Source organism: Pinus tabuliformis, chromosome 7 (genome assembly GCF_031772625.1).
Source record: "Pinus tabuliformis cultivar Carrire ecotype Pingquan chromosome 7, CPIR1, whole genome shotgun sequence".
NCBI classification, from domain to species: domain Eukaryota; kingdom Viridiplantae; phylum Streptophyta; class Pinopsida; order Pinales; family Pinaceae; genus Pinus; species Pinus tabuliformis.
Genome location: NC_142293.1, coordinates 1,017,284,991 through 1,017,310,350, shown reverse-complemented (window position 1 = coordinate 1,017,310,350; position 25,360 = coordinate 1,017,284,991). Strand labels below are relative to the sequence as shown.

Genomic DNA, 25,360 nt, shown 5'->3' with positions numbered 1-25,360 from the left:
ACACTCGAATTTTTTGAATACTTTTTAATATTTCATACAGCATTTCAATTTGTAATTTTTTTAATGGATTTATCTTATCAGTAAAATGTATTATTTCATGAGTAAAAGTATCGGTTGGCCAGACAATATTATAATTAACTCCTCAACATTGTTGGGTAGAGGCAACACATGTAATCTACATCTTTTAATTACATGTTCATTATGGCTCGTATATATTTTAGCTTTAAATGCCATCACTCTCAAAGGCAAGGATAATAGTCATTAAAATTCTACATCTCTCTCAAATGAAGGTGCATGTTAACTTGATGGTACGCCAAACTTACCTGCTACGTTGTTTGATAATATCGTTCTCTCAGAATTGCCCCTTTCCAGCCAGGTGGTCCATTGAAAAGGCTTGCATATTCTGAAGAGTCCCATTCCCAATAAGGTCAGTTGGTTATAAATCCAAAACGCACATTTGACCTAAGTCACAGGACACGTCCTCCAAGGTCCCGTGTCCCGTATTTTACGTGTCGAACACGAAAATGACCCTAAAACGTGTCGAAAACGTTTTTCATTGTGTCATGTAAAATGTGAAATGTATTCGTCGGTTTTCATCGTGTCTCACATCTGGAAAACACGTATTCCGTTGATGAAAAACGTTGCCTATTTTTTTTGAAAGAAACAAATAATTTTTGAGTGGGACAACTTAATGATCAAGTCTAGGCCCTAGTATTGATATGCTATTCATGGTAATGTTAAATGCTTAAAGTAAAAGTGACATTCTCCTTAATCTTCATTTTCATCCTTTTACTTAAATTTTTAACATTACCATGAAATGACTCAGGATGTTTGAGAGTGGTTCCGGCTTCATTGGATTTCATATGGAGAAAGTAGAATTTTAGATTTCATTCAAATGCAACAGACTTATCAGTTTTTCAGGATTTCAGGATTGGGAGATTGTAATGTTTCCAGGTGACACCACCTGCCCGGGTTACCCTTGCCACTAGTAGAGGATGTGGTCTACCTCCTATAGCTCCTACTTCTAGTTCTTCAGCTTCTAGAGCATAGCAAACTCCATTGCCAACTCCACCAGCACCAACTTCTACATCTAGAGGGAAAGGGAAAGCTGTGGCATTTTCTCGCAAGAGGGGCAGAGGAAATCAATAGGATTAGACTTTAGTTATTTTCTTATGTGCTTGTAAGTTGTACATGAACAATGAACATTGAATATTCAAGAATCAAGACCAAGCATATCACATTCTAATTTCTAAATAGTAAATCTTGATTCTATTTATTTTTTTAAAGTGAACTATGAACTTTGAGAAGTAATTATATTTTAATTTGATTAGATAATTGAATTGAGGCTTTTGTGATCCATAATAGTTGAAAGAATAATTACGGCGTAAATCACATGTGGACAGACATTTGTCGATGCGTTTCGAACCAACTAGTGTGGTTCATTGTCTTCAACTTGTCCTGACGATGAACCACACTAGTTGGTTCGAAACGCGTCGACAAATGTCTGTCTACATGTGATTTACGCCGAAGTTATTCTTTGATTAGATAAGCTGCAACCTGCAATTTAATATGGATAAAAAACTATATTTTTATATATATATATATATTTTATTAAATATATATATAAAACATGTCCCCCGTGTCCTGTTTCTAGGTCGCTCCGTTTCATATTGAATACTCGTATTTACGTGTCCTCCGTGTCTCGTGTCAAGTGACTTAGCATTTGACTGTTTCTGACTTTTGAAATTTTTGCACAGTCCATTATGGACTAGTGAGCCTTGACTTCCGAAGTCTGGTGAAGCGAACAAAGTTCCTTCTACAAATTAATTACTCCAGAGGACTTGGAATATAAAATTATCCATTGAGGATATAAATATTATATTAAATATGAATGAGAATGAATGATTTACAAATGAGAATGAGAGGCTTGCTTATATACCAAGCAAGTGTCTCTTCATGAAGAGTCATGTCTCAATTAGACATGCCTCTTCAACCTAATTACTACTTAACTAATAATTATTTATGCTTATTATGATTTATATTATTTTACATTATTTATATATATTTTATTCATTACATTGCCTCCTTCCTCAAAGAGCTTTGGCCTCAAAGCTTGTTGATGAAAAAAGGCTTGATCTCTTTTTCGGCTTCGAACGTCTTTCTCTCTTGGAATAGTCATCCTCGTTGATACAAGTTGATATGATCTTCTTAGTGACAAACAAAATTGTCGCACTGAGAAGGGATCAGACCATCCGAGATTAATCTTTTGTATAGTATTTTGATCACTGGAATTTTGTAACGACTTGTTAGCATAAGACTGGATTGATTTTACGTCATTATTCTCTGAAACATCAATTTGCTGTTTCTGGTCTGAATAGTCCCGATACGTAGCATGGTCGATTCATCTGTTCTCATGATTCAGATGCCGATATGGAACTTTTTTGGTTTGATTTCTCCTTACTGGGCATGTGCCAATTTTTATATTTTCTTCTGGCAAAGATGTTGTTGAGATGGTTATGGAACATTCACTTGAGATGTTCATTGTCTGAATTGCAACATCTACATGTGTCAGTTTCTTCGACTGATTTGTCTTCTTGAGTTGTCATATCACTAAATCGGTATTTTTTGTTTTGTCATCAACTTGAATTCCTACATTTGATACTTCTTTCTTGATAAATTGTTGCACCTTGTTTTCTAATGACTTCTTATCCTTTTTAAGTTTCTTAATTTGCATCAATAATTTTTCACTATGGTTTTTAAGTCTAGAAACTTCTTCATTTTTGTCAATAGTGATTTTGTCAATTTCATTTTGCATATTTTATAATACTTTTTTACCTTCTTAAGAAATTACTTTTGAAATATCTGATATATCTTTCGACGTTACTGAATTAGGTTTTAGTGCAACATCTTGGAGTGTTATTTTCTTCTTCTTGCAAGAAAATGTTAAAAACGTTGTCTTAGTATTTAGAATAAAGGACCCTAGAGTTTTCATCCATGGTGATCCCAAAACAATGTCACTATCGTTAAAAGATAAGGTTTGCATGGTGAATTGTGAGGTAAAAGTATAATGTCCAATATTTAGGTGTAGATTGCTTATATCGTATTGTTTGCCGAAAATATTTGTTTCAACTATATTTGATTCAGGAATCACCAATTGATTAGCACATTTAGGACTAACATAATTACTTCTTTTAGTAGGACTGATAGAGATTATGATGTCTCTTCCTGCGAGTGATCCTTTGATTTTAAATAGTGTGTAAACATATGTACTATGTGTTTCAGGACACCTTTCATTACTAGTCTCCATTTTTGCCGTGATGTTTTTAAGTAAACAATATGTCAACTGGAGATATTTTTATCAATGTTGTGAAAATCGCGATCGGGATTAAATCGACGCGGGGAACAAATCGGAAAAAATCGGAAAAATCGGGAAAAAATCGGAAAAAATCATTTGGTACAAAAATATTCATTTTTTTCAATTTTTTTAATATCTAAACCATCTACAACATAAAATAAATACATTGACACATAAATATGATTAAAAAAACTAATATATAAGATGTTTAATATCATTTCTAGTGCTAAAATCACACATAACATTGAATAATGTCCTGAATAGTAAGTCCTGACTCCTAAGTCCCAACTTAGCCTCAAAATATCAACAAAAAATATGATAATGTATCTCATAATGTGATATACAATAAAATGAAAGTCTAATTCTATTGATTTCCTCTACCCCTCTTGCGAGAAAATGCCGCAACTTTCCCTTTCCCTCTAGATGTAGATGCTGGTACCTGTGCTGGTTGAGATGGCAATGGAGTCTGATGTGCTCTAGAAGCTGAAGAACTAGAAGTAGGAGCTATAGGAGGTAGACCACGTCCTCTACTGGTGGCAAGGGTAGCCCGGGCAGGTGGTGTCACCTGGAAACATTACAATCTCCCAATCCTGAAATCCTGAAAAACTGATAAGTCTGCTGGATTTTAAATGAAATCTAAAATTCTACTTTCTCCATATGAAATCTAATGAGGCTGGAACCACTCTCAAACATCTTGAGTCATTTCATGGTAATGTTAAAAATTTAAGTAAAAGGATGAAAATGAAGATTAAGGAGAATGTCACTTTTACTTTAAGAATTTAACATTACCATGAATAACATATCCATACTAGGGCCTAGACTTGATCTTTAAGCTGCCCCACTCAAAAATTATTTGTTTCTTTAAAAACAAATTGCATGAAAAAACCCAAAAAAACGTTATAAAACTATGTTGTCGCGACCCTCGGTGATTTTTTAAGTTTCTATCGCGATTTTTTTTGTTTTTTATCGCGATTTTATAAAAAAATCGCTGATTTTTCAGTAAAAATCAGCAAAAAAAATACCGGCGATTTTTTCGTATAAAAATCGCGATTTGATCGGCAGAAGGACCACCTCAATTTTTCAAATATTCTCCTTTAATGTAGATTGTTAAAACTTGAATACCCTTTTAAAAAAAATAGTCCTTTATATTGTTGCCCTCTATATATGTATGTATTTCCTTATATTAAGACCCCTTTTCAAAATAACTTTATTATCTTATGATAATAATAGTTTCACCTTTTTTTTCTATAATAATTGGCCCCTTTTTATATATTTAATTACTTCCTTGATAAACTTTTAATGTCACCCCACTTAAAAAATATAAAGGTCACGTCTTTTCATATGACACGGTCACGATGTTAAGATACCATGGGCTATTACCATGGGTTTTTTTTTTAAACCTCCGTTAAAATGTTCTTCATGTAAAAAGTAAAACGTATTCCTTTTGTTTTTTTTTCCTTAACTTTTTAAAATACCACGGGAAATTACCATGGGTTGTTTTTAAAAGCACGGGCTTCTCCACGTAAAAAGTTTTAAATATACTTGGTATGAGATTTTGTATCCGTTTCAATGTTGCACGAAGCGGGAGCGAAGCGGAAGCGGGAGCGCGGAAGCGTCATTTTCCAAAAATCTAGGAAGCGAAGCGTCCGCGGAAGCGTCTGCTATATATATATATATATATTTTATATTTTTTTGCATTTATACTCAAAACAGACATCCCAAATACCAAATTAATTGTAGAAGACATGAAAACATGCATATTTTTGCATAAATCAAGATAGATATGGCATCCATGATTCCATTGTAGTTACTAGTATGTACAACAATCATCTATATTCTAGCTATTACAAACATACATCAAATTTTTAAGCATATTATAAAACATAAAACATTTAAGCATATTATAAAACATAAAACATAGAGCATATTATGATTTATCTAGCAAGTGAGCAACTGTCAACGTTTGTCACGTCCAAAATTCAAATAATAATGTTTACAAAATATGTCACTTGGTCACTGCCAAGCCAAAAAGGTTCAAAATTCAAATTCACAAGTCTACAAGTCTCTTCCGGGCCCGAAGCGTGGCGCTTCCGGAGGCCCGAAGCGCCCTCTCAGTTAATAGAAATCTATTTTTAATAGAAATAGATTATAGAAAATAGAAATCTATTTTTAATTGATCACAATTTTAAAAAATTATTTGTTATCATATAAATAAATGATATTAAATTTTATAAATAGTTTTAGTTTTTTATAAATTTATTTAATATTTACTAGATAAATTTTTGAACATGGGAGATTATTTCAAACATATTTTTTATATTTACATTTAATTTTTGAGATTTTGTTATTGTAAATAATAATTTTTATATTATATATATTTGTCCCTTCTAATATATATTTTTTTCAGTATTTTAGATTATTTTAAATTAAAAATATCTAAAACATTTTAAACACTATTCATAAGTTTTCTTTTCCATTTCCTAAAAACAAATTAAGTATTTATAAGATGTATACTCCAGAACTTTCCTTACTGGTTTTTAAAGAATTTTCGTACCAAAATTCGAATTGGAACTTCACTACTATGATCCAAACTACCTATTCAGGACTTGTAGAAGAAGTCAGAGGATATTCCAGTGCCCAGTCCATTTCGACGACCGACCACACATTCTCACGAAGGTTGAAGAAGACACATATAGCAGCAGCTTCACGGAGTTTTCCATTGACGAGTTTCAGGTTTCAATACATACATACGTTTTGATGACAATAATGTCAAATTTGCAAGATGATTTGCATTACCTATCCACACCATTGACCATCGTTTCCTGTGTCGAGCATTGCCATAATTCGAGCAATGTTATAGCGGCCTGCATCCCATATTAATTAGAATCCTTGACAAAGAGCCTGCCAGTTCGAAGCGTGCGCTTCCGGGCCCGAAGCGTGGCGCTTCCGGAGGCCCGAAGCGCCCTCCGAAGCGCGGATCCGGGGCAACGCAACCCATATTCCAGGAATCGTTTTAAAATTTAGGAATCGCGCTTCATGAAAACCGGAATCGCGCTTCGCCTGGAGGTTCCGGAACGCTTCCGTACGGGACGCGATTCCGGCTTAGGATCCGGGGGGGGGGGGGGGGGGATTCCTGCAACTATGATCCGTTTTGTTTATTCTTTTACTTTTTTTTTCTTCTTCCTTTTTTTATTTTATTATATATATATATATATATTTTTTTTTTTTTTTAAATTTTTATGGCCAAAGGCCTAGAAAAACGGAGAAAAGGAGAACTCTCAAATTCTGAGCAAAATGCTTCAATTGTATGACAACAAGGTTGATGAATTTCGATAGCCAAGGACCTGGATAGGGGAACGAGCTCTGTGCACTGGTTAAGCAACCTAGAGGACCGAACTGCTCTGATACCAAATGAAGCGAACAAAGTTCCTTCTACAAATTAATTACTCCAGAGGACTTGGAATATAAAATTATCCATTGAGGATATAAATATTATATTAAATATGAATGAGAATGAATGATTTACAAATGAGAACGAGAGGCTTGCTTATATACCAAGCATGTGTCTCTTCATGAAGAGTCATGTCTCAATTAGACATGCCTCTTCAACCTAATTACTACTTAACTAATAATTATTTATGCTTATTATAATTTATATTATTTTACATTATTTATATATATTTTATTCGTTACATCTGGCTTTGACAACTATACTTTGATTATCAAACCATCCAATAACTTGAGACTTAAATGCAATTATCATTTCTTTATGCTACTTCATTTAACCCGCTTCTCTTCTCTGTGCTCAACATGCCTTCTTTTGCTGAGCATTTCTGGCATTTTGGATTAACTTTCATTCTTGTTTTTTAAAGTGTTGATAGAGGATGGACTTGTCATAACTCAATCCAAGCCCTCCTATTAGGTCCTCACATTGATTTGCATTTTAAAAATATTGGATTTGGTTATAGTGTTGCAAAACTTCATAAATGCACTTATTTGCAGGTGTAAGGCATTGAGAGAGCACCATTAATGCAATTATTTGCAGATGCAAGGTGTTGAGAGTGATTTACATCTTTCCATGCCAGAAATCGTCTCTGTCCCATAGCCCATGCCTTCGATTCTGTTATGATGAATGCTTTTATTGTAGAATTTGTAAAGAATCATGTTTTTACTTGTATTGATGGGAGGATCCAAATTGAGCATGTAATTAAATGAAAATCATATTCATTTCTTGGACCCTTAAAATTCCAGATTAATTCTGTGTAGATAATCTAAATTTGCCTTCGATAATCTTGTATGTATTGGTGATCTGTGGTCCTCACAATTTAAATGCACTGGCATTTCCAATCACATCAGTGCCAAATCTATTGGAAATGGATGGTCCAAACTGGTTGCTGAACTGGACTGGCAGGCTGGTTATGTACTGGGCTGGCTGGTTGTGGCTGGGTTTGACCTGGACTGGTTCTCATCCCAGTGGTTGGGGCCAGTTTTGTTCTGGACTGGATCTCACCTGGTCAGGCCTATCGGCATGCCATGTAGACAGAAAAGGAAAAATCAAGAAAAGAAGGGAAAAAATGATGCTTCCTTCCTTCTCTATTTTCAATTAGAATTTGCATATTTTATATATATTTTAGTTGACTGGTTCATCAACCTGCTTTTCTGTCAGGTTCTAGTATACTCCTGGTTTGACCTTCAGCTGGTTCGGGGTCATGTTCCAATAACTCTGAATCTCCAATCATTTGTAACTCATAGAGGGAAAGAGAGAAGATGATTTTTTTGTAGATTGCTACTGGGATTATAAGTTTCTAACCGAAATGGTGAGTTTACCTGTTAGAGAAAGTTCAAAATATTTCCTTTTTTATGAGATATCATTAAATCTATCCAGCACCTGGGGAATACCCATTTACCCCATGATTAATGACTTTCCAACCACTTATAAGGAAATATCAATAGACCTTCTACCCAATGATAATGCTATCTGTTTTTCTGTCACTAATTACAAATTGTTTTGCAAAGGTTTCGACTCTTGAGGCATTGTAGAGTTCCTTCCACAGATTTATGATAGTTCTGGACTCTGGAGTGAGATATGAGTCATCCACAAAGTCAACATTAAGCAATTGATCTCGTCCTGACAACAAAATGGCTCTAATCTGTCCCAAATTCAGGCTGTCTTTAGAAGATGGTGGAGAGCATCTACGGGAATCACTTATTAAGTTATTGGTAAGGAGCAAGGGGGAACCACTAATGGATTGATCTTTGTATAATTATGGCCATGGAAAGCATACCATCAAAAAATCCATGTAAGAGACATTAAAGAACAGGTTGCCAACTACTCAAGTGGAAACACTTCCAAAGCCCAAGCAATTCAGCATACCCAGAATAAAGTCACATTCTATTTTTTCTTATCAAATTTTATCTTGAGAAGTAGTGCCTTCTTGCTCATTTTCTTTTCCCATTCAATACTCTTTCAGTACCTGATTGAGTTGTCCAATTCTCTAGGGCGTTGGAGTTCTCTTGACAGCTTGGGTGATGTCCTTCATGATGGCCACATAGAGAGGTTCATTTGTTTGGGGATGTTGGAAATATGGGGGAGGGGGGGGGGGTGAATCAGTATTGTACACAAGATTTATATTAACAATTTATTTATAAAGTCACATTCTATTTTTTCTTATTGATTTTTATCTTGAGAAGTAGTGCCTTCTTGCTCATTTTCTTTTCCCAGTCGATACTCTTTCAGTTCCTGATTGAGTTGTCCAATTCTCTAGGGCGTTGGAGTTCTCTTGACAGCTTGGGGGATGTCCTTCATGATGGCCACATAGAGAGGTTCATTTGCTTGGGGATGTTCGAAATACAAGGGGGGGGGGTGAATCAGTATTGTACACAATATTTATATTAAAAATTTATTTATATGTTTAAGGAAGCTACAACTTCCGGTTTTACCAGCCACTATTGGAAGGAGCTACAACCCCTAATAATTTACCAGCCACTACTGCAAGGAGCTACAATCTCTAATAATTTAACAGCCACTACTGGAAGGAGGCGACAACCTCCTAAAGGAAGCTACAACTTCCTTCCCTAGCACCACCCTGCCACCCTTAATAATAAAAGATAGAACAAGAATTTTGGGCTCCCGTACTAGGGATAGTGACCCAATTAAAACAACACTGAACAAACTCAACAATTATACAATCTTGTCACTGCCCTCTTTCTCAAGCACTGTTGCTCATCAACTGCTGCCTCACTATATCATCATCAATGAACTTGTACTCATGCAGATTCACGTCCTCAAATTGCTTTCTCAAACACAACTCAATGTGTCTACAGTCTTTGGTTTGTCCTATGGCTAGCTTCTAACTGCCTCAAATTCAGTTTATCAATCCAAGCTCCTGTCATATATTATCATGATTTTTCTAACAAACAATGGCTTCAAGTATGAATCCTCATACTAGTTCTGAGTGCAAATGCCGTCAAACAACTATGTGTGAAGATCATATACAACCAACGTTTGCTCCAAAAAGGCAAAGAAACCAAACATATAATTATGCCATTACATCAATCCAATACATTAGAATAGGGTCAGCGATTGATCCATCCTCGGATATACTCCGTGCTAGAACAAAACAGAGATCAAACTATGCACTAAACCTTCAGTCGCATACCAGAACAATTTTGGTCAAGGCAGGGAATGCAATTATACACAATCATTCACTGGATCATATAAGTGATTTGCCATATCATGAAAAGCAACTTTGGATTAGCAGGTCCACCAGATCGAAGCAAGTATACAGATCATTAATGGTCGTGTGCACAATGCAGACTCAAGGTCTTTATCACATCTTCATTCGATTGGTTGGATCAGAGTATCACCACACAATTTGATATGCAATTCTTGCCTTGCTAAAGATACTTCATTGCTTGGATCAAGCCTTTTCTAACCTCGGATTACAAAAGGTTGAATGTTGCTTCTGATTTGATTCCTTAGGACCCCGGATGGGATCAATATACATAGAGTTATGAGGGAGCACAATAACTGGGTCAACTTGTCTCAGTTTGAATCTGACTTGTGATTATGTTATATCCCTTGCAAGTAAGTTTTTTGTCGAGCATTCATTGCTTTTGTTGGAGCTATTTTTCCCTGAGTCATGTCGACAAACAAATTTTGATCCTTCCAACACTTCATTTGACTTATTTTGGCTTGTGCCATGTTGATGTAAACTATTCCATATTTTTATTGTTCTGCACAGTGTATTTTTCCTCCAAACTATTCCATATTTTTATTGTTCTGCACAGTGTATTTTTCCTCCAAGTTGTCAATCTTCCGTTTAGTCTACTTTGCAGGTTTTAGTATTTTACCTTCTGGCAGAGACCTTTTTTCCTATTGGAATCTTGGTTATCGATACTCTGTTGATCTAATGAATTTGAACCTTTTTTGTATTATTCTAATCAGAAAATATGGTGGGAATTTCTTTAAGCTCGTATTTAAGCTAGAGCCAAAATTCTTTTTAGGCATAAGACTCTTGTCGATTTCAGGGGACAGTGAATTTCTTGATTGCAGTCTTTTAGGAGAGTATGAGATTTGATTGTCTTAATGCTCTCTTAGAAGGTGGAAGAGTTGGACTAGAACCTGTTCTTGACAAAAGGCCTACTTTTGAAGTTCTCTACAGATCATGAGATGACATTCTTAGAAAAGTCTTTGATAACTTCTTCAATGGGATTTTTGGGGAGATAAGTTGTAACCTATTTCATGGAGAACAAAACTCGAACCTTTCTCAAGAAGACACATGAGACATGCAACCTATCAAGGGTTATGTCTAATCAATGGCCCATTCACCGTTTGACATCAACGATAGCTTTCTTCCAATAATCTCCCTCTTCGTCATTGATGTCAACACCTATGCTCCCCTTGTCACAATGCTTCCTCTTCCATCTTCTTTCTCCCTTCCCCTTTGCCGTCAATGGCAAAGGGTGTCTTGCTTTTGAGGGGTTGCTCTCCTGACGATATTTATTCTTCTTTCTCGACATGTTTTCTTCTCCAAACCTTAGTGGGTTTGCTTTCTTGCCTGATCTGCTTAGAAATCCACTTCATGTCACATTTGCAGTCTTGTGCAATATGTCCAAAGTTATTGCATTTAAAGAATTCTGTGTTGTACCTGAATGATGGAGCAAAAGTTGTGTACCTTTTGTTGGAGAATCCATTAGGGTTTTTGACTTGTTTACTTGTAAACATGCTTATGGGGGTTTGATGATATCCTTTGTAGTTAACCTTGTTATAAGCTTTGCAATCCCTAGCTTTATGCCCAAAATTTTACATGAATAACAATAACCAAGAAATATACTTGGGTACTGTTGTCGCTGCAATCAATACCCTCCAAAATTTTGCGTATACCTGAATTTTGGAGCCTACTGAGGATCTTATGATCTGTCGCTCTATTGTTACTCCATGATCGTTTGATGTTTGGCAAAGCGTTCAAATCTTCTTCCTAGTTCCAAACTGTCAAGTCACTTGCACACACATGCTCATTCTTCGATGATTTTATAAGCGGACTTCCTTTATGCAAGCTTGAAGCATAGCACCATCCATCAAGACAGTGCTTGTGCGATGTTCAACTCATGACGACAACAAGTGCGCAATTTCGTCGGTAGTCTCCCTCATTTTGGTTGCGTTTGTACTATTATTATGAAGAGTTTTCTCAATTGTTGCTTTTGCGCACTTTCACTTTCACATTTGCAGTTGTCGCTTTTGCTTGATTTCATTTTAATAAGTGGCGTTTTCGTGTTATCTTCGCTCTATCATTTGTCGCTTTCAAGGTCGTTTTTATTTTGCAAGTGTCCTCTTATGCTGTCCTCATGTCACAGGTTTCGCTTTTGTGATTTTCGCTTCTGCATGTGTCACAACTTTGCACATCACCAAAGTTAGTTCTAGCACACTCTTCTGCATTAGATGGTCTTATATATAAGTAGAATATGCTCTAGAAACACTCCTACAACTTAGTGCACCTTTTGGTCACAGTCGTCATAGTTGTCATAACTTGTGTTCTAAGTGTCGTAATGTGTTGTTTCAACTGTCACACTTAGAAATAAGTGTTGCTTTGCTATCATTTCGAGGTGTGATTGTCATTCATGAGTCCTGTGTATTCTTCTGTCTTGTATTGATCGTTTTATGTGTGTGATCCAAGATTGTGTCATGTTCGGATGCATTTTCCTCTTTTACTCTGTCTACCCCACACTTAGCCATTTTGGAGACCTTCTTGGTCCTTTAGCCCAATGCAAGTTGCGAAGCCTTTATCCCTCTTATTGAATGCGAAACTCAACCTACCCATAGGCCTAATGATGCAATCCTACTCCCAAAGATTGGTGCAATAAGTCCCTCTTAAGATCACCCCAAATTTGTTGCACATTATGATCCTCTCAAGGGCAGTGACGTGATCCTTCTTTCTCATACTGACTCACTTCATTGAGTTTTGGTCACCTTTGCCTTACATGACACATAAAGCACTCCTAGCTAGCAACATGGACCTCTTTTGCTCTTTTGCAAAGGCAAAACATGTAATGCAAAGATCCTCCTATACTCCCAGTCCAGTGAAAACCCTCCTAGGAAAAGTGGCTTCATTCCTATGGCCTCCCTAAATGAAAAGCGCACTCCAAATGGTCAAGCACCCATTGTTGGGTCAAACTGTGCTAGCCTAGGATGAAAAGCGCATTAAAAAGAAACAATGACCCCTTGTTGAAGAAAATTGTGCTTTCTTTCAAGCCTCCTCTTCCTTTGAGCGCATGGCGCACTCTGAAGGTTGAAGCCTCACCCTTCACCCTTCCCCAATGCGCTCTGCGCCAAACCTTGCCTAGCCTTTTCCTCTAGAGTGCATGGCACAGTAGGGAAGGTTGAAGGAAGCCTCCTCTTGCTTTTGACCAGTCAAAGTGTGCTCTCCTAGAAGTCCTCTTTTCCTTTGAGTACATAGCGCAGCCCTGAAGGCTGAACCGTTCACCTTCTCTCTTTTCCAATGCGGTCATGCGCCCAAGCTTGCTTAAACTCTTCCTCTAGAGTGCATGGCACAATAGGGAAGGCTATAGGAAGCTTCCTCTCTGTCTTTGACTAGTCAAACTACGCTCTCGTTGAGCCTCCTTTTCCTATGACCACATAGCGCAGTCTTGTAGGTTGAACCTTTCACCTTCCCTCCTTCCCAATGCGCTCATGCGCTGTAAGCCCTCCTTATACCCTTACTTTGAGTGCATGGTGCAGTAGGGAAGGCTGAAGGGTGCCTCCCCTCAGCCTTGACTGGTCAAACTGCGCTTCCAAGCCTTCTTCTCTTTTCTTTTGAGCTCATGGTGCAACCTTGAAGCATGAAGCCTTCCACCTTGATCGTTCAACTTCCCCCACTATGATTGACCAAGGAGAGCTCCTCTTCATGGGGCATGTCACAATAAAAATGAATAGTGGAGCCTTTCTAAGCCACTGATGAGTTTGACTGCGCCCTCCTAATCAAGCCTTCTTCTTTTAACCCTCTCACATGCCTATCATGAGTAGATCATTTCATGAGCTAGGTAGTGATAGAATAGATGTTTTTAGATTGAGTTTGCCTTGTCATGAATGATTTTCATTGGTAGGAGTACCTTCCTAGCATGCCAAGGTGATGCTCAAGAGTAGATATCAAGGAGAAAGTATAAAGAAACACATGTGGAGAAGAAAAAAAGAAATATATCATGGAGACATTAAGCAGATCATGGACTGAGACAAAAAGAAGACATTGCATGATGACCCAGGAGATTCCAATACTGATCAAAGACCCTTTGGAGGGTGAAGATGAACAACAAAGTGGATCTTTCATGAAGATGAAGCATAGATTAGATCTACCATCAAGAATGCAAGATGAAGCAACAAGGAAGACAACTTGGCATTGCTACCTCATCATGAAGGCCATGTCATCATTATCAAGTTGTAATTTGTACAAGTGTCATCATAATGGTCAATATGTGTCCATGTGTCATGTCACATCATCATGTGGAATGTAATGATGTATTCTCAAGAAAATGACAAAATGTAATGTGTGGAAGTCCAAGAGTCATATGTGGAATATGAAAAGTCACTTAGTCATATATGGACAAAATGTCTTTAGGAGAAGTCCAATATTAATTAGAAGTTCAACAGTCGTTTAGAAGTCCAAAGGACACATCAGAGGTCTGAGAGTCATGAGGGTAATTCAAGAGTCATAGGAATATACAAGGTCATTCCCCTTATTATAAAAGCAACCTCATAACTGAAGCAAAAGGGATTTTGAAGGCTTAGGCTTTGGAGAGCTAGTCTTGGCTTCTCTACTTGGCATTGAAGGCAAATCTATTCTTTGGAGAAGCAAGAAGTGACTGTTATGCTCTTAACCTGCAAAACAATACCCAAGCGAAGAAAAGATACCGAGAACACAGAATATGCGAAGAAATATACCCAGAACACAGAATAGCAATGATTTTATTATTCAGAGAGAAATGTTCACAGGCCTCTTCGAGGGGGCAACCTCCAATAGAGCAGAGCTCGATTACAAAACAAGACACGATGCTCCTCGCAGGGAGTCTCTATCCTTTATATATGACTCATACATGCAATACCACTAGCCAATATCGTGGGTTTTATTAATACCATCTATCTAATACTACCACCCATTTACCATCTATCTAATACTATCGCCCATTTGCAACTAACTGTGGTCCCGTCATTAATTGCGGGTTAACCACTTACAAATATTAATATGGGCTTTATTGACTCTTGACTATGATGTGATCCCCTGACATAAATAAGGGGGTTAGGGTGGGACCCTAACATGCCCTCCCCCTTAAGACTAGCCTTGTCCTCAAGGCTGAAGCTGCGGAAACTGCTGAAGAATAGTGGCTGGTTCCCAAGTTGCATCTTCCGGAGAGGTGTCTTTCCATTTGACGAGGACCTCCTTAAGCATGCGGCCGCGCAGGTTCTTCTCTCGTGTGTCTAGAACCTGTTCAGGTTGAAGCCAGATTGACCCTTCTTCGTCCAATTCAGGTAGACTGGTTTGAACTCGGCAATTGTTCCCAATCACTTTCTTGAGGCACGATACATGGAAAACTGGGTGGATTTTTGCTGTAGGTGGCAAAGCCAACTTGTAAGCCACTTCTCCAATGCGCTGAAGTACTTGGTATGGTCCGTAGAATTTTGGAGAGAGCTTTTGACAACCCTTGTCTTTGAGTGATGTTTGCTTATATGGTTGCAGCCTCAAAAAGACCTGATCCCCTTCTTGAAATTGGCGCTCTGAGCGATGTTGGTCAGCCTGTTGCTTCATACGGTTCTGAGCTTGATGAAGATTCTCGCGCAGATGGGCAAGCATGGTTGCGCGGTGTTGTAGGAGTTGATCCACGGCTTGTACTTTGGAGCACCCCGTGAGATAAGAAGTAGGGGAAGGCGGAAGTTGTCCATAGACTACTTCATAGGGAGTCATTTTGGTAGTGGCATGATAGTTGGTGTTATACCACCATTCCGCCAGAGGTAACCACTGTACCCAAAGGTGTTGTTTTTCTGAAGTGAAACACCTAAGGTAGGTTTCTAGACATTTGTTGACTGCTTCGGTTTGACCATCTGTTTGCGGATGATATGAAGTACTGAGTTTGAGTTGAGTGCCTTGTATTCTGAAGAGCTCCTGCCAAAAATTACTGGTGAAGATTGGGTCGCGGTCGGACACAATAGAAGTGGGCATGCCATGCAATTTGAAGATCTGATCCATGAAAGTTTGAGCAACCAAAGTGGGTGTGAATGGTTGGGGTAGGGCGCAGAAATGAGCATACTTCGACAGTCGGTCCACAACCACCATGATGACTGACTTGTTCCCAGACTTTGGAAGACCTGTAATGAAATCCATGGAGACCTCCGTCCAAATTGACGCCGGAATGGGCAATGGTTGTAATGTGCCTGGGAGATGAGTGCAATTCTGCTAAAATGCGACTTTTGAGGGTGGATGTTGGTGATATTACGACTCTGTCCTTGTAGCGAAGAATATCCTTCTGCCACGAGTAGCCCTTGCTGGAATTAGGATCTACCTGCAATTGAGAAATGAGTTGAGAGAGCCCGGGATGTGAAAACCATTCTCTGCGAGCCTCTTCAATCCAATCTGGAATGGGGAGTGAAATTGCGAGCAGAGTACTTTCCTCCTCAAATTGGCGCGACAATGCATCTGCTACCCTGTTGTCTTTCCCTTTCTTGTAAATGATCTCATAATCATATCCCAGCATTTTGGCTAACCATTTATTTTGTTGTGGGGAAGATAGGCGTTGCTCCAAAAAATATTTAAGACTGTGATGATCTGTGCGGATTTGGAAACGTCGCCCCAACAAGTAAGGTCGCCAGGTCTCGACTGCATGTAAGATGGCCATCATTTCCTTCTCGTAGGTAGATTGGCCCAGATTCCTCCCACTGAGTTGTTGGCTGGTGAAGGCCAATGGTCGCCCTTCCTGCATTAAGACTGCTCCAATACCTGTTCCCGAAGCATCAGATTCAATGACAAATGATTTGGTGAAGTCCGGTAGTGCTAAGACAGGAGTGGAACACATGGCGGTTTTGAGAGCGGTAAATGCCTGGTGTGCTTCTTCGTTCCAGAAGAAGGAATTTTTCTTTAGGAGTTGCGTTAGGGGCTTCGCTATGCTGCCATAGTTGCGGACAAATTTACGATAATAGCCTGTGAGACCCAAAAATCCTCTCAAGCTTTTCAAGGTCTTAGGTTGAGGCCATTCTTGCATTGCCTGGATCTTTTTTGGGTCCACCTTGCCACCTTCACGCCCCACAATGTGGCCCAAATACTCAACTTCTTCCATGCCAAACGCACACTTAGACATCTTGACAAATAATTTATGCGTGCGGAGCAGTTGCAAGAGTAGATCTACATGCTGAAGATGTGCCGCCCAAGTGCCACTATAGATGAGGATGTCATCGAAGAAGACAAGGACAAATTTTCTGAGATATGGTTTGAGGAGGTGATTCATAAGGCTCTGAAAAGTAGAGGGGGCATTACAGAGACCAAATGGCATGACCAGGAACTCATAATGGCCTTCATGAGTTCTGAAAGCTGTCTTGGGAATGTCGACTTCCTTCATGCGAATTTGGTGGTAGCCTGAGCGAAGATCCAACTTAGTGAAGAATTGAGCCCCATTGAGTTCGTCCAGCAAATCGTCAACCACTGGGATGGGAAATTTATCTTTGACTGTTAACTTATTGAGGGCCCTGAAGTCTGGACACATCCGCCACTCCCCATCTTTCTTGAGGACCATGACCACTGGAGATGAATAAGGACTAATGCTGGGACGAATGACACCTGCTTCCAACAATTCCTTGATGATTTTTTCTATTTCATTCTTTTGGGTGAACGGATATCTGTATGGCCGCACATTTTGGGGTTGGGCCCCTGGAACCAATGTGATGCTATGATCATGTTCCCCTCGCGAGGGTGGAAGATCATGAGGCTTGTCAAAGACAGTCCGATGTTTATTTAAAATCTGTTGCATCTCAGGATGAATTGGCGGGGGCATGGTATTGACTACCTGGATGGCATTAAATTGAGCTACCACTCCATGATGGCCCTTTTTTAACAATTTTTCCATCCTATGCGAGCTGATGATAGAGGGGGCTCCCGCCTGTAGTCCACGGAGGGTATGTGTGGAGTTGTTCTGCTTAAAACTCATATATAACTCCTGGAAATCCTTTGTGATTGGTCCAAGAGTGCGGAGCCATTCCGCGCCGAGGACAATGTCGCAACCCCCCATGTGTATTGCATACATGTGGGTTTTCAATTGATAATCCCCCATTTGAATTTTGACATTTTCACAGCGACCTTCACATTTCATTGTGCCCCCATCTGCAATCTGGACTTGGAAGTTAGAAACTGCCCGAACGAAACAATGTGCTGCTTCAGCGATCTTTTGGTGGATGAAATTATGGGTACTTCCACTATCAATCAAGACTACTACTGGGCGATGTTTAAGAAAACCCCTGATTTTGAGAGTTTGAGGAGAAGAAATTCCTGCCAATGCATTCAGCGAAATAATTGGTTCGTCAGATACAATCTCCTGTTGGTTATCTTCTTCGATCGCCTCTGGTTCCTCAAGTGGTGGATCTTCCTCTGTGGAGCTGTAGTCAGTGGCATCTATTTGAAAAAACTTGTGCTCTTTGCATTTATGACCCGGGGAATATTTTTCATCACAGTAGTAACATAGTCCTTGCTTCCTTCTTTCGGCCATTTCCGCAGGTGACACCTTTTGAATCTTAAGTGTCTGAGTCATATTGGGAGCCTGTGAGGGACGACCTTTAGCGGGGAAGTTGGGGCGGCTGGATTGGGCTGTTAAAGCACGTTCCACCTTACGGGCTACCTGGCAAGCCTCTGTCCATGTGGGAGGGTGGTGGAGTAGAACCTAGGCTTTGATGGCTTCTTTAAGACCGCTGATAAAGCATTCCATGTAGAACTCATCTGTGAGACCCTTAGTGCAGAAGGCTAAGGCTTCAAAAGCAGTGATATATTCCTCCACTGTACCCGTCTGTCGGAGCTTAGTGAGACGCCCCAAAAAAGAGTCTTCCTGTTCAAAGCGACTGCGAAGAGTTTTGGCAAATTGGGCCCAATTCTGAAAATGTCCATTGCAACGCTGATGCCATTCCTTCCATTGCCATCGTTCATTGTCCAAGTACATGGTGCCAACCATAAGCTTAGTCCCCTCATCTGTGATATGATTCAATTGGAAATACTGCTCCATTTGTGCTAGCCATGCGGACGTGTGAGAACCGTCAAATTTCTGCATATCCAACTTGGGAGGTCGCTGACTGGGTGGTGGATGGGAGTGCCAAATGTGAGGAGAGTGGCTAGACTCACCCTCATGGTATTCATGGCCATTATACGCCTCCTCGTGGGCTGGCTTCTTGCCCTTTGAGAATGCCTCCTGTAACTGGTTACTCATTCCTTTAAGCTCAAGTTCTATGTGGTTACTCATTCCTTGAAGGTCCAGTTCGATCTTGTTCACCGTAGTTTGGAGGGAGTTGACATAGCTTTCAATTTTGTCGATCCTTTCATTGGCCATTGCTTGAGCGCGAGTTTCTACCATACACCAACCTGATGAAAAATTGGGACCGCCTAAAAATTTTTACTAAGAAATTGAATGGTACCACCTTGCTCAGCTCGTCGTCCTGATACTGCTGGGCTAGGTCACCAATAAGCGCCCCGGAAGATCTCAGACTTTTTTTTTTTGGAAAACTCCAAACGGAGTTTTACTCCTTCCTGATCAATACTGCAGTCGCCAAATCCTCAAAATGTCAATGTCGCCAAAAGTCCTGCGAAAATTATATCCAGGTACAGGAACCCTTCACAACTACTCCGATCTGGTGGATCTGAGAGATCTGAATGGTGGAACAACTGCTGCTGCTGATCTGGAATACCCGATCTGGTGGATCTGAGAGATCTGAATGGTGGAACAACTGCTGCTGCTGATCTAGAATATCCGATCTGAGAGATCTGAATGGTGGAACAACTGCTGCTGCTGATCTGGAATAGATGATGTGTGATCCCCCGATAGAAAGGGAACTATGGTCTTGGGGAGTGTCAGGTGCTACAGATCGCAATATACATAAGGGTCTGACAGTAGTACTCGGCCCAATGTTTCGGTGCTCTAACTAAGGAGGATCGACCGTACCCTTAGCCGTACAACCCGACTACCCTATCGTACGGGCGATTAATCTCTCTGAGTGCTGTTCTCGGTGTACTGTAGCCACAAGACGACCGAAGGTTTATCTATGGCGAGGTTTCAAGGACGCTAGGGGGCTTCCTATATACCCAGAGGGTACGTGGAAGACAGTCCGTGCGCGGTTCTGTCTAATGCGCTACTACTCGAAGGGGTACCCACAGGGGTTACAAGGGAGTCCAACAGACGTGACCACCTCTTGTATTTCCTGCGTGCATGCCTCCCCAAATCCGCAGATTTATGCGCTTAACGACAGATCCCGTGGTTTAAAGACGCCGGAACACGTCTCTAGCCAAAAAAAATTTGCTAAAATTTGGAGATCCCACCGAGCCTTGGAAAGTGCTCTGATACCACTTGTTATGCTCTTAACCTGCAAAACAATACCCAAGCGAAGAAAAGATACCGAGAACACAGAATATGCGAAGAAATATACCCAGAACACAGAATAGCAATGATTTTATTATTCAGAGAGAAATGTTCACAGACCTCTTCGAGGGGGCAACCTCCAATAGAGCAGAGCTCGATTACAAAACAAGACACGATGCTCCTCGCAGGGAGTCTCTATCCTTTATATATGACTCATACATGCAATACCACTAGCCAATATCGTGGGTTTTATTAATACCATCTATCTAATACTACCGCCCATTTGCAACTAACTGTGGTCCCGTCATTAATTGCGGGTTAACCACTTACAAATATTAATATGGACTTTATTGACTCTTGACTATGACGTGATCCCCTGACATAAATAAGGGGGTTAGGGTGGGACTCTAACAGTGACTTAATGTTCCACTACTAGAACTAGTGCCTAACCATTGTAATTGTGTACTTGGAACATTCACCTTATAATTGAAGCTCGATGAGCCAACACATTTTCATGCATGTATTGTGAATATATTAGGACTATTCTTTGGATGTTTGCTATATATGTTTCGTTCCTATGTACTAACGAAATTGAACTATTTCGGTGGCCTTGATACTTATCTTATTGAAGGTGTGTTGTATGTGGTTTAATGATTGTTGTGTCTATGTGAACTATTTGGCTAGATAACTAACAAATCTTTCTTTCCTTGTGTGTCTCTCTTAGGTTAGTACTATTACTTTCTTCTAGAGGCTCGCTTTTTGTCTTCCCCTCGTGAAAGTTTCCTTTTATACATTGCAATCATTGTTTCACAATGTCGAACTTACATGATAGTTCAAGGTTTATGTATATAATCTCTTATGTTATCCGTTGAAACCAAGATGAACCTTTGTGTTATAGCGACCGGGCTGATAATTTGGATGGGGCTCCTACTCCAAACAGTGTGAGGTCTAATTGGGACTTCACATCGGAGAGACCCCCTGTATGTTGGCAGTATTCAACACCGTCAACAAGTACCTTGGCAAGTTGGATTGCTATGATGGTCTTCCGAAATTGTTCTGCCTTGGAGGAGGTCTAGTCTTTTGCTGCTCTTCTTGGTAAGGTATCTTATTGAGAATATTAGCATAACTTCTAGGATTAGCAACTTCACACTTTTGGTTTTTTCTTGGGCTTTTGAGGACAAGGATTTTGCTTTTAAGTTTTTCTTCAAATTTCTCCTTTAAGAACTTGGTCCTTGCATCTACTTTGCATGAAGGTTCACTTGGACTTGATTTGTTGTAGCTAGCAATGTTATTTAGCCCTGGGAAGCGTTACAACTTTTTATTGAGCTTGTTGACTTCAACCTTTAATGATACAACTTCATGTTTCTCGCAACTTATTTTTCAGTTGGCATTTTGTCACTTCTTCAATTCTTCTTTCTTCTTCAAGTTGGGTCTTCAAGGAGATACTTTATTCTTTAAGCCTTCTCTCTTGTTCATCAAATTCAGTTTGTAACTTGATCAAGTCCTTGGATTTTTCTTTAAGATGATTTGCCAAAGTTTCTTCTCTCCTTTTTGCCTCTTGAACCTCGGTCTTTAAGCGAGCAACTTCCTTTTCAACTTGATTTGCATAAAGCTCTTCTAACCTTTCCCAAAGATCTTTTGCCGAGGAGCATTGTCCCACCTTGTCTTTTTCATGATCTCATAAGCATCTTAGTATGGTATCCATTGCTCTTGTATCATCTTCATTTGACTCCTTTGTGGTTGTACAATGTATCTCTAGTAACAATTGCGAACCATATACAATCTAGGGCTTTTAAATAAGTCTCCATAGACACGCTCCATAATTCATAGTCTGTTCCATCAAACACAGGAGGTGGTGGAAACACGACAGCTAGGTCAACTTGATCCGCATTAATGAATTTAGTATGTTTTGGCATCATTGCAATGGAGGAGACTTCCTTTTCATTTTTCTTGTAGCATTTCGAGTCTAGCCTTTTTTCCTTTCCCATCTTTGTTCCTTAGATCTGCCTTCCAGCTGTTAGACTGTGATGAAGGAACTGGCTTTGATCCCAATTGTTGGAAATACCGGGGGGGTGAATCAGTATTCCACTTTTTATTATAGTACAGAGCATTAGCCAATCACATCACATCAAAGGTACACAAGATTTATATGAACGATTTATTTATATCTTTAAGGAAACTACAACTTCTGATTTTATCAGCCACTACTGGAAGGAACTACAACCCTTAATAATTTAACAACCACTACTAGAAGGAGCTACAACCCCTAATAATTTACCAATCACTATTGGAAGGAGGTGACAAACTCTTGAAGGAAGCTACAACTTCCTTCTGTAGCACCACCCTGACACCCTTAATAATAAAAGATAGAACAATAATTTGGGGTTCTCGTACTAGGGATAGTGACCCAATTACAACAACACTAAACAAACTCAATTATACAATCTTGCCACTGTCCTCTTTCTCGACCACCGCTGCTCATCAGCTGTTGTCTCAATGTATCATCATTAATGAACTTGTACTCATGCAAATTCACATCCTCAAGTTGCTTTCTCAAAAACAACACAATGTGCCTTTGGTGTGCCCTATGACCAACTTTTAACTGCCTCAAATTCAGTTTACGAATACAAGCCCATGTCATATACCATCACGATTGTTCTAACAAACAATGGCTTCAAGTATGAATCCTCATACTAGTTATGAGTGCAAATGCTGTCAAACAACAATGTGTGCAGATCATATACAACCAACAGTTGCTCCAAAAAGGCAAAGAAACACCAACATATAATTATGCCAATGCATTAATCCAATACATTAGAACAGGGTCAATGATTGATCCACCCTCAGATATACTTTGTGCTAGAACAAAGTAGAGATTGAAATATGCACTAAACCTTTAGTTGCATATCAGAACAATTTTGGTCAAGACAATGAATGTGATTATACACAATCGATTGCCAAACCAGACAAGTGATTGCCAGATCAGATCAGGGAAGGCAACTTTGGATTAGCAGGTCCACTAGATCGAAGCAAGTATACATAACATTAATGATCACATGCACAATGCAGACTAAGGGTCTTCATCACATCTTCATTCGATTGGTTGGATTAGAGTATCGCGACAAATTGTGATATGCAATTATGGCCTTGCTAAAGATACTTTATTGCTTGGATCAGGGATTGTTCTAACCTTGGATTTCGGAAGGTTGAATGTTGCTTCTCATTTGATTCCTTAAGACCATGGATGAGATCAATATATATAGAGTTATGAGGGATCACAATAACTAGGCTGAGTTGTTTGAGTTTGAAGTCTACTTGTGATTATATGGCAGACTGTGATTACATTATATTCCTTGCAAATTGCAAGTAAGTTTTTTTTGCGTTGGAGCTATTTTTCTCCGAGTCATGTCAATAAACAAATTTTGATCCTTCAACCCTTCATTTTACTTATTTCGGCCTCTGTCATGTCGATGTAATCTATATCACATTTTTATTATATTGCACAATCTATTTTTCCTCTAATCTTCCATTTAGTCTACTTTGTAGGTTTTACCTTTTGCCAGAGACCATTTTTCCTATTGGAATCTTTGCTATTGACAAGTTATTGATCTAATGGATTTGAACCTTTTTTAATTGTTTTGATCAAGAAATTTGGTGGGCCTTTTTTTGTAAGCTCGAATTTAAGCTAGAGCCATAATTCTGATGGATTTGTGTTATGAAATCAGCTCACAAAAAGATAAAAAAGAAAGATCAATGCCTTAGAATTCAGCCTCTTCTAGGGGGCAACCTCCTTTACATTACACAAATGAACAATTCTTGGATGATACAAATGACAAAACCTCCTTTCTATATATAGGAGTCTAAGGGGTCACAATATAACCAAAGCCGACCTAACAATAAGGGCACAAAAATAACAATAGTGGGCTTTTATGGGGCACAATAATAATAATATGGGGACAATAGGGGCACAACAATAACAATAAGGGATACAATGACAATAGTAATGGGGGAATCACTAGTATTATAGGGACCTAACATGCCCCTCTCCTTCAAAAAAGTGTTGTCCTCAACGCTTGAGTAGTTCTAGATGTTTATTAATAAAATTCTCATCCTTCCATGTGGAATCTTCAACAATTAAGTTCTTCCACTTGATGAGATACTCTGAAGTTGATCGATTTCATAGCTGTCGAGTTCTTGTTTCTTTGACTGCTTCAGGTTCCAATATGATTTTTCCTTCCTCATCAAGTTCTGGCAATATTGTTTGAACTGAGAGCTTGTCACCTATAACCTTCTTTAAGCATGACACATGGAAAACTGGGTGCACTCGAGAAGTTACAGGAAGCTCCAATTTGTATGCCATAGTACCTATCTTTTGCAACACCTTGTACGGACTGTAATACTTTGGTGATAATCTAAGTAACCGGATTCGTTGATATACCCCGGCGAATCTGAATCTCGCGTATCCGATACAATTCGCTAGAAAATTGTATCCCAAAATCGGATTCGACGAGTCCGACTAGGATTCGTACAAATCCTGTACGAATCCCGTACATGCTCAACGAATCTCGATTTTAGGATTCGTATCCCAGAAAAGTGCCTCCCGCGGGTTAAAAAGCACATATTTCTTCTATTCTTTCATGTTGTTTGTCATTTGTATTTGCATTGTTTGCACTGCTTGCAAGTATTTTTCTTGTCTGGTTTCCTAGTAAAGCTCGTTCTAAGCCTCTGATTAATAATGCGGGGTACTGTTTGTAATGAGTTACCATACACATGAATTGATACATAAATAAACTAGACCTATCAGCTAAACACTGTTTGGATGCCATCATCTTGTCTAGAGTAAAAGCTCCGGTATATTATGTGCATCAATCTTTTTATGCATAAACAAAATGAGATGGATACTAGCAATTAATCATC

General features: G+C 39.0%; 1 protein-coding gene across 3 annotated transcripts in view; it reads left to right on the top strand.

Annotated features, from left to right (window-relative positions):
- Nucleotides 1-25,360, top strand: part of LOC149251013 (uncharacterized) — a 138,717-nt gene that overhangs the window by 82,971 nt on the left and 30,386 nt on the right. The window lies entirely within an intron of this gene.